The sequence below is a fragment of the Siphateles boraxobius genome, unplaced genomic scaffold (assembly GCF_051911475.1).
Source record: "Siphateles boraxobius isolate OS27281-9 unplaced genomic scaffold, OSU_SipBor_1 130, whole genome shotgun sequence".
NCBI classification, from domain to species: Eukaryota; Metazoa; Chordata; class Actinopteri; order Cypriniformes; family Leuciscidae; genus Siphateles; species Siphateles boraxobius.
In genome coordinates this window covers 35,919,732-35,930,145 of record NW_027508734.1, presented here as the reverse complement: position 1 = coordinate 35,930,145, position 10,414 = coordinate 35,919,732, and the positions used below count along the sequence as shown (strand labels likewise).

General features: G+C 43.7%; 1 long non-coding RNA gene across 1 annotated transcript; it reads left to right on the top strand.

The window, feature by feature from the left end:
* The first annotated feature begins 1,930 nt into the window (after positions 1-1,930).
* LOC143736645 (uncharacterized) lies at positions 1,931-4,519 on the top strand. Its single transcript, XR_013203530.1, has 2 exons — positions 1,931-2,009; positions 4,428-4,519. It is a non-coding gene; the product is annotated as an uncharacterized LOC143736645 (long non-coding RNA).
* Positions 4,520-10,414: the final 5,895 nt, after the last annotated feature.

Genomic DNA, 10,414 nt, shown 5'->3' with positions numbered 1-10,414 from the left:
CGGGGTTCTGGGTGGTTGCTAGGGTGTTGCTAGGGTAATTTGGGTGGTTGCTATGGTGTTACTAGGTGGTTGGTAGTTGTCAAAGATGGTTACTGTTGAGTTTGTAGCATTTTATTGGCATGATTTAGCACTTAGCTAATCAATATTAGCATGTAGCTATTCACTGCTAGCATGTTTAGCATGTAGCAAGTCCTGTTTGCTAGCATGAGTAAAAAGAGCCAACCCCCATCTCTATACGATGTTTTGATGCAGAGATATAGGTCTTGCAAAACGGTTGCTAGGGTACTATGTTTGGTTGCTAGGGAGTGGCTTGGCAGCTGCCAATCATGAAGCTCCAAAGTCAATGTGAATGTATAAACCAACCCCCATCTCTATACGATGTTTTGATGCAGAGATATAGGTCTTGCAAAATGGTTGCTAGGGTACTCTGTTTGGTTGCTAGGGAGTGGCTTGGCAGCTGCCAATCATGAAACTCCAAAGGCTGCTTGTCAGTATGAATGATATAAACCAACTCCCATGCCTCTGTGACATTCAGAATGGAAGATATCCCTCTTTGGATTTTGGTTGCTAAGGTGCTCGACAATGGTTGCTAGGGCGTGGCTAGGAAGTGTTGAGGTGATTCATGAATGGCTGTTTGCTGCCCCGAGTCAAACGAGACCACCCTCATGTTTCTATGACAATTCAGTCCAGAGATATCCCTTCGATCTCTTTCAATGGAAGTCTATGGGAGTTGTTGCTAAGGTGCTCTAAATGGTTGCTAGGGCGTGGCTTGATAGCTTCACAATGATCCTGAGAGACTGATTGGTTGTCTGAGTAAAATGAGCCCGCCCCTTTGTCTCTACGACACTGTGATCCAGAGTTATGTTCAATATAAAAGCGGTTTCTATGGTTTCATAGTAAGTCAATGGGGAAACTTTGGGCAGCTCCTGCCCCCCAGGGGTGCAACTTTTACCCCATTGTGTGGTATGTTCTTACAGAGTCTGTCAGCCTCTTCAAATGTGGTAAATTACACGTTTCTGCGACATCCTCGTTCCGAGCTACGACTCGTCAAAGTTTGACGCAATGTTAAGTCTATGGGATTTTTCGGCCGGTTTTTCGCCCCTGGGGCGAACATCGTACCCCCGATCCCTTATAAAAGTCATAGCACACCATTCCCGAACAGGCCGCACGTTTTGACGCCTCATTCGTGGGTCTGTGACAAAAACTGCGGTAGGAGTAGCGCGTCAAAAAGTGGCCAGAAGAATAAGAATAAGAAGAATAAGAATAACTAGAATGTACATTTCCAGAAGAAAATGTGAAGTGGTGCTTGCAGTGGCAAAACTCGCCACTCGGTTGCTAGGGTGTGGTACATTATTGCATACGAGCCAACAACCATGTCTGTACGATATTGTGGAGCTGAGATATGGCTTAATCATGTGTTTGTATGGTTACTAAGGTACTCTATATGGTTGCTATGGTCTGCTTATACAGTTTATGAGATGATATTTAAAGACTAGTTGACAGTCTGAGTCAAAAAAGCCAAACTCCATGTTTCTACTATTTTCTGGAGCTGAAATATGGCTTGTAAATGTTGTTTTATGGTTGCTAGGGTGCCCCAAGTGGTTGCTAGGGCACGGCTATGAAGTTATTATGTCACTACTTATTGGCCTCTTGATATGCCGACTCAAAAGAGCCCAATCCCAAGTCTCTATGACCTCCTGGTCAAAAGATATGATCTCACAAATTTTGTGCCAATGTTAAGTCTAAGGGACTTTTTTCGGCCGATTTATCGCCAGCCGGATGATCATCGTACACCCGATCGCTTAGAAAAGACATAGCACACCTCTCCTCAATGAACCGGTCGATTTGACACCTCATTCATGGGTCTACGACAAAAGCTGCGGGAGGAGTAGCGTGCCAAAGTTTTGTCTAGGTGAATAGTAATCACAATACTAGAATGTACATTTCCAGAAGAAAATGTGAAGTGGTGCTTGCAGTGGCAAAACTCGCCACTCGGTTGCTAGGGTGTTGTAGGTGGTTGCTCGGGCGTTGCTAGGGTGTTCTGGGTGGTTGCTAGGTGGTTGCTAGGGTGTTCTTGGTGGTTGCTAGGCGGTTGCTAGGGTATTCTGGGTGGTTAGGGCATTACTAGGTGGTAGCTAGGGTGTTCTGGGTGGTTGCTATGGTGTTGCTAGGCAGTTGCTCGGGTATTCAGGGTGGTTGCTATGGTGTTGCTAGGCGGTTGCTAGGGTGATGTGGGTGGTTGCTCGGGCGTTATGGGTGGTTGCTAGGTGGTTGCTATGCGGTTGCTAGGTGGTTGCTAGTGTGTTCTTGGTGGTTGCTAGGCGGTTGCTAGGGTATTCTGGGTGGTTAGGGCATTACTAGGTGGTTGCTAGGGTGTTCTGGGTGGTTGTTATGGTGTTGCTAGGCAGTTGCTCGGGTATTCAGGGTGGTTGCTATGGTGTTGCTAGGCGGTTGCTAGGGTGATGCTAGGTGGTTGCTAGAGTGTTCTTGGTGGTTGCTAGGCGGTTGCTAGGGTATTCTGGGTGGTTGTTAGGGCATTGCTAGGGGTTTATCGGTGGTTGCTAGGGTATTCTGAGTGGTTGCTAAGGTATTCTGGGTGGTTGCTAGGGTGTTGCTAGGGTGTTATGGGTGGTTGCTATGGTGTTGCTAGGTGGTTGCTAGGGTGTTCTGGTTGGTTGTTAGGCGGTTGCTAGGGAATTCTGGGTGGTTGCTATGCGGTTGCTAGGGTGTTTTGGGTGGTTGCTAGGGTGTTGCTAGGGGGTTGCTAGGGTGTTCTGGTTGGTTGCTAGGGTGTTGCTAGGCGGTTGCTAGGGTGTTCTGGGTGGTTGCTAGGGTGTTGCTAGGCGGTTGCTAGGGTGTTCTGGGTGGTTGCTAGGGTGTTGCTAGGCGGTTGCTAGGGTGGTCTGAGTGGTTAATAGGGTGTTGCTAGGTGGTTGCTAGGGTATTCTGGGTGGTTGCTTGGGTGTTACTAGGATGTTATGGGTGGTTGCTATGTTGTTGCTAGGCGGTTGCTAGGGTGGTCTAGTTGGTTGTTAGGCGGTTGCTAGGGTATTCTGGGTGGTTGCTATGCGGTTGCTAGGGTGTTTTGGGTGGTTGCTAGGGTGTTGCTAGGGGGTTGCTAGGGTGTTCTGGTTGGTTGCTAGGGTGTTGCTAGGCGGTTGCTAGGGTGTTCTGGGTGGTTGCTAGGGTGTTGCTAGGCGATTGCTAGGGTGTTCTGGGTGGTTGCTAGGCGGTTGCTAGGGTGTTTTGGGTGGTTGCTAGGGTGTTTTAGGTGGTTGCTATGGTATTCTGGATGGTTGCTATGGTGTTACTAGGTGGTTGGTAGTGTTCACATTTGGTTACTATAGAGTTTTTATAATGTTCATGGCATGATTTAGCACTTAGCTAATCAATATTAGCATGTAGCTATTCACAGCTAGCATGTTTAGCATGTTGAAAGTCCTGTGTGCTAGCATGAGTCAAAAGACCCAAACCCCATCTCTATACGATGTTCTGATGCAGAGATGTAGGTCTTGCAAAATGGTTGCTAGGGTACTCTGTTTGGTTGCTAGGGAGTGGCTTGGCAGCTGCCAATAATGAAACTCCAAAGGCTGCTTGTCAGTATGAATTATATAAACCAACCCCCATCTCTATACGATGTTCTGATATAGAGATGTAGGTCTTGCAAAATGGTTGCTAGGGTACTCTGTTTGGTTGCTAGGGAGTGGCTTGGCAGCTGCCAATCATGAAACTCTAAAGGCTGCTTGTCAGTATAAATTATATAAACCAACTCCCATGCCTCTGTGACATTCAGAATGGAAGATATGCCTGTTTGGATTTTGGTTGCTAAGGTGCTCGACAATGGTTGCTAGGGCGTGGCCAGTAAGTGTTGAGGTGATTCAGGATTGGCTGTTTGCTGCCCCGAGTCAAACGAGCCCACCCTCATGTTTCTATGACTCTTATATTCTGAGATATCGCTTTGATCTGCTTCAATGGAAGTCTATAGAACTTGTTGCTAAGGAGCTCTAAATGGTTGCTAGGGCGTGGCTAGATAGCTTCGCAATGATCCTGAGAGACTGATTGGCCGTCTGAGTAAAATGAGCCCGCCCCTTTGTCTCTACGACACTGTGATCCAGAGTTATGTTCAATATAAAAGCGGTTTCTATGGTGTAGGACGGCCCATTTCATGGGCCGTCCTACACCATAGTAAGTCAATGGGGAAACTTTGGGCAGCTCCTGCCCCACAGGGGTGCAACTTTTACCCCATTGTGTGGTATATTCTTACAGAGCCTGTCAGCCTCTTCAAATGTGGTAAATTACACGTTTCTGCGACATCCTCGTTCCGAGCTACGACTCCTCAAAGTTTGACGCAATGTGAAGTCTATGGGATTTTTCGGCCGGTTTTTCGCCCCTGGGGCGAACATCGTACCCCCGATCCCTTATAAAAGTCATAGCACACCATTCCCGAACAGGCCGCACGTTTTGACGCCTCATTCGTGGGTCTGTGACAAAAACTGCGGGAGGAGTAGCGCGTCAAAAAGTGGCCAGAAGAATAAGAATAAGAAGAATAAGAATAATAAGTATGTGAGATAACAATAGTGTTGCTTTGCCATAGGCAAGCACCACTAATAAGTATGTGAGATAACAATAGTGTTGCTTTGCTATAGGCAAGCACCACTAATAAGTATGTGAGATAACAATAGTGTTGCTTTGCCATAGGCAAGCACCACTAATAAGTATGTGAGATAACAATAGTGTTGCTTTGCCATAGGCAAGCACCACTAATAATAAGTTTAAGTACAATATCAGTAAGTTGGCTCTCACAAGCCAACTTAATAAGTTTAAGTAGGATTTCAGTAAGTTGGCTCTCACAAGCCAACTTAATAATAATAAGTTTAAATAGGATTTCAGTAAGTTGGCTCTCACAAGCCAACTTAACTAGAATGTACATTTCCAGAAGAAAATGTGAAGTGGTGCTTGCAGTGGCAAAACTCGCCACACGGTTGCTAGAGTGTGGTACATGATTGCATATGAACCAACAGACATGTCTGTATGATGTTTTGGTGCTGAGATATGGCTTATTCATGTGTTCAGGTGGTTGCTAGGTGGTTGCTATGCGGTTGCTAGGGTGTTTTGGGTGGTTGCTAGGGTATTCTGGGTGGTTGCTAGGGTGTTCTGGGTGGTTGCTAGGTGGTTGCTAGGGTGTTTTGAGTGGTTGCTAGGCGGTTGCTAGGGTATTCTGGGTGGTTAGGGCATTACTAGGTGGTTGCTAGGGTGTTCTGGGTGGTTGCTATGGTGTTGCTAGGCAGTTGCTCGGGTATTCAGGGTGGTTGCTATGGTGTTGCTAGGCGGTTGCTAGGGTGATGCTAGGTGGTTGCTAGGGTGTTCTTGGTGGTTGCTAGGCAGTTGCTAGGGTATTCTGGGTGGTTGTTAGGGCGTTGCTGGGGGTTTATTGGTGGTTGCTATGGTGTTGCTAGGGTATTCTGAGTGGTTGCTAAGGTATTCTGGGTGGTTGCTATGGTGTTGCTAGGCGGTTGCTAGGGTGTTCTGGTTGGTTGTTAGGCGGTTGCTAGGGTATTCAGGGTGGTTGCTATGGTGTTGCTATGCGGTTGCTAGGGTATTCTGGGGGGTTGCTAAGGTGTTTTGGGTGGTTGCTAGGGTGTTCTGGGTGGTTGCTAGGGGGTTGCTAGGGTGTTCTGGTTGGTTGCTAGGGTGTTGCTAGGCGGTTGTTATGGTGTTCTGGGTGGTTGCTAGGGTGTTGCTAGGCGGTTGCTAGGGTGTTCTGGGTGGTTGCTATGGTGTTGCTATGCGGTTGCTAGGGTATTCTGGGTGGTTGCTAAGGTGTTTTGGGTGGTTGCTAGGTGGTTGCTAGGGTGTTCTGGGTGGCTGCTAGGGTGTTGCTAGGCGGTTGCTAGGGTGTTCTGAGTGGTTGCTAGGGTGTTGCTAGGTGGTTGCTAGGGTATTCTGGGTGGCTGCTAGGGTGTTCTGGGTGGTTGCTAGGGTGTTGCTAGGCGGTTGCCAGGGTATTCTGGGTGGTTGCTATGGTGTTGCTAGGCGGTTGCTAGGGTGTTTTGGGTGGTTGCTAGGGTGTTTTAGGTGGTTGCTATGGTATTCTGGATGGTTGCTATGGTGTTACTAGGTGGTTGGTAGTGTTCACATTTGGTTACTATAGAGTTTTTATAATGTTAATGGCATGATTTAGCACTTAGCTAATCAATATTAGCATGTAGCTATTCACAGCTAGCATGTTTAGCATGTTGAAAGTCCTGTGTGCTAGCATGAGTCAAAAGACCCAAACCCCATCTCTATACGATGTTCTGATGCAGAGATGTAGGTCTTGCAAAATGGTTGCTAGGGTACTCAGTTTGGTTGCTAGGGAGTGGCTTGGCAGCTGCCAATGATGAAACTCCAAAGGCTGCTTGTCAGTATGAATTATATAAACCAACACTCATCTCTATACGATGTTCTGATATAGAGATGTAGGTCTTGCAAAATGGTTGCTAGAGTACTCTGTTTGGTTGCTAGGGAGTGGCTTGGCAGCTGCCAATGATGAAACTCCAAAGGCTGCTTGTCAGTATGAATGATATAAACCAACTCCCATGCCTCTGTGACATTCAGAATGGACGATATTCCTCTTTGGATTTTGGTTGCTAAGGTGCTCGACAATGGTTGCTAGGGCGTGGCTAGGAAGTGTTGAGGTGATTCATGATTGGCTGTTTGCTGCCCCGAGTCAAACGAGACCACCCTCGTGTTTCTATGACAATTCAGTCCAGAGATATCCCTTCGATCTCTTTCAATGGAAGTCTATGGGAGTTGTTGCTAAGGTGCTCTAAATGGTTGCTAGGGCGTGGCTTGATAGCTTCACAATGATCCAGAGAGACTGATTGGTTGTCTGAGTAAAATGAGCCCGCCCCTTTGTCTCTACGACACTGTGATCCAGAGTTATGTTCAATATAAAAGCGGTTTCTATGGTGTAGGACGGCCCATTTCATGGGCCGTCCTACACCATAGTAAGTCAATGGGGAAACTTTGGGCAGCTCCTGCCCCCCAGGGGTGCAACTTTTACCCCATTGTGTGGTATGTTCTTACAGAGCCTGTCAGCCTCTTCAAATGTGGTAAATTACTCGTTTCTGCGACATCCTCGTTCCGAGCTACGACTCGTCAAAGTTTGACGCAATGTTAAGTCTATGGGATTTTTCGGCCGGTTTTTCGCCCCTGAGGCAAACATCGTACCCCCGATCGCTTATAAAAGTCATAGCACACCATTCCCGAACAGGCCGCACGTTTTGACGCCTCATTCATGGGTCTGTGACAAAAACTGCGGTAGGAGTAGCGCGTCAAAAAGTGGCAAGAAGAATAAGAATAAGAAGAACTAGAAACAGAGCATTTCCTGCGGAACATGCGTGTGAATGCTTAAAATGCTTAACTGAAATGCAAAGAAAGAAAGAAAGAAAGAAAGAAAGAAAGAAAGAAAGAAAGAAAGAAAAGTTAGAAAGAAAGAAAGATGGATTAGTTAGACAGAAAGAAAGATGGATTAGTTACAAAGAAAGAAAGATTAGGTAGAAAGAAAGAAAGAAAGATTAGGTAGAAAGAAAGAAAGAAAGAAAGAAAGAAAGAAAGAAAGAAAGAAAGAAAGAAAGAAAGAAAGAAAGAAAGAAAGAAAGAAAGAAAGAAAAAGAAAGAAGGATTAGTTAGAAAGTAAGAAAGATGGATTAGTTAGAAAGAAAGAAATATGGATTAGTTACAAAGAAAGAAAGATTAGGTAGAAAGAAAGAAAGAAAGAAAAAAAGAAAGAAAGGAAAAGAAAGAAGGATTAGTTAGAAAGAAAGAAAGATGGATTAGTTAGAAAGGAGATTAGGTAGAAAGAAAGAAAGAAAGATTAGGTAGAAAGAAAGAAAGAAAGAAAGAAAGAAAGAAAGAAAGAAAGAAAGAAAGAAAGAAAGAAAGAAAGAAAGAAAGAAAGAAAGAAAGAAAGAAAGAAAGAAAGAAAGAAAGAAAGAAAGAAAAAGAAAGAAGGATTAGTTAGAAAGAAAGAAAGATGGATTAGTTAGAAAGAAAGAAAGATTAGGTAGAAAGAAAGAAAGAAAGATTAGTTAGAAAGAAAGAAAGATTAGGTAGAAAGAAAGAAATAAGGATTAGGTAGAAAGAAAGAAAGAAAGAAAGAAAGAAAGAAAGAAAGAAAGAAAGAAAGAAAGATAGATTAGTTACAAAGAGAAAGAAAGAGGGAGGGAGAACAGGAGAAGCAACAAAAACCTGTAAAGTTCCTTCAGAAAAGAGCTCAGTGACTGTGCACCAATCAGAACACAGGACCAATTATGTGTGTCTCCCTTTGATCTGTGCCCCTTTGATCTGTGCTAATCAACATCACCTGTGCAATCAGCTTTCCTATTTAGACAGAGGGCAAAATCGCTGATACTTGGCCTCGAACAAACCTCCCTAGAGACAAAACTATAGGTTGTATCGGCGAAATGACCTGACCGTGAGCGAGACAAGGCCTTTGTGAACGATTTGATGTATTTTTTGTGTGGATAGAGTTGAAAAAAGAGACCACTTTGGCAAGTTGAAAAACTAGTGATCAGAGCATTACGGACCAAAGTTTGACCTGAATTTATAATTGCTGCCAATGGAGGATTGTCTGTCACTCTTGTCCTTTGGAAGGACACAGAGGAAAAACTGTAAGTCCGAGGGATTTACTAAACACACGTGAGGAAGCACAACAAAAATACCTACGTTTAAAGGACAATTACATGCCCGAAGAGTTAAAATTGTGGCCAGGCCAGCGATTTAAAAATTATTTTTTACGATTAGTTTTCAAGCTGGCTCACTCTAGCAGATGACATCACGTGCTCTAGCTCTGAACAGTCTCTCTCATCCGCTTCCATTAAAATCTGAGAAACGGCTTGAAAAACTTCATGAGACTAAAGTAGAGATTGTGAAAAAAGTATAAAAGATTTCAAAAAGTTGAATACAACGTTAATAGCTTAAAGATTTCTCAACATTTTAAAGTTGAAATGACAAAAATAGCTGAAAGTATGCAGAAGTAGTGGGCTTTGAAAGCAGAAGGAGCATAAAGCAGGATTTGAAGAATTCTCCATTGACTTACATGTTAAAAAAAATGCACAAAAAGATTAATAATTTAAAAAGTATAAAAGTTATAAAAAAGAAAAATAATAGCACACATGTCCTTGAAAAGCTGAACATTTTGATACTTGAATGGTTTTTGTAGCACAAAGTAGAGAGGAGTTGAAAGCGACCACGGAAGAATACGGAATAATAATAATAAAGATTTGGATCTCATTAGTGTGAATGCTTGAAAGCATTCACACTAATAAGTATACACAATAACAATAGTGATGCCTTGCCTTTGGCAAGCACCACTAATAATATGTATACACAAAAACAATAGTGATGCCTTGCCTTTGGCAAGCACCACTAATAATAAGTTTAAATAGGATTTCAGTAAGTTGGCTCTCACAAGCCAACTTAATAAAGCATATAGCAAAAATTAGTGATCACAAACTCTGCGAACACTTTTAAAAGAGACATAAAATGATGATGTTAATGTACTTCACTAATCTTAGTCAACTAATTCTTTTGACACTTAAAAAACAACACAACGACCCCAGTGGATGAATGAATGTCTTCTGAATCTGAAGCCAAACGACAGATGTGTGTAATGAAAAAAAAAAAAAAAACTAAATAAACTATAAATCATTACTTCTGATCTACTTTCATAAGACTGTACACCAGGGAAATGGTAAAGTGACGTAAGTCAATTGTGAAGCTAATGCTTAGTGTCAGTGACCCTTGCTTCTGTTACATCTCGAATAACAAATGCACAAATGATAATGCATGATTGTGCACAAAGTTTGCAAGTATATGTGGCAGCTTGCGATCAGGAGTTTACTACAAGGCCAGTTATGGCACTAAACCGACTACGCCACCCCGGAAATTGGCCGGGGACCCACAGATAATTTGCAAAGACACACAGATTCGTAGTGGCTGAGTCAGGTATCAGACAAGGATAATCGCTTCACAGATTTTATTCTTCAATACATACAATAAAATGCAACTGGTATCTTTTAATATGCAAACAACAAAAGGAACGCATCAATCATAAAACACGTTACACAGACAGACAGACACACACACACACACACACACACACACACACACACACACACACACACACACACACACACACACACACACACACACACACACACACACACACACACACACACACACTACCACTTCAGAACTGGGGGATTCATCTTGCCTGTCCAATAAACACAGCAACTACTCGTGCTCTCACCACACAACACCAAATCACCCGCTGTGAACACTGCAGACCGATAGCCGAACCACCACCACACACAGAGGACTCTGGCTAATACTGGAATCCCAATTCTGAGTAGAAGAGAAAACAGTATGA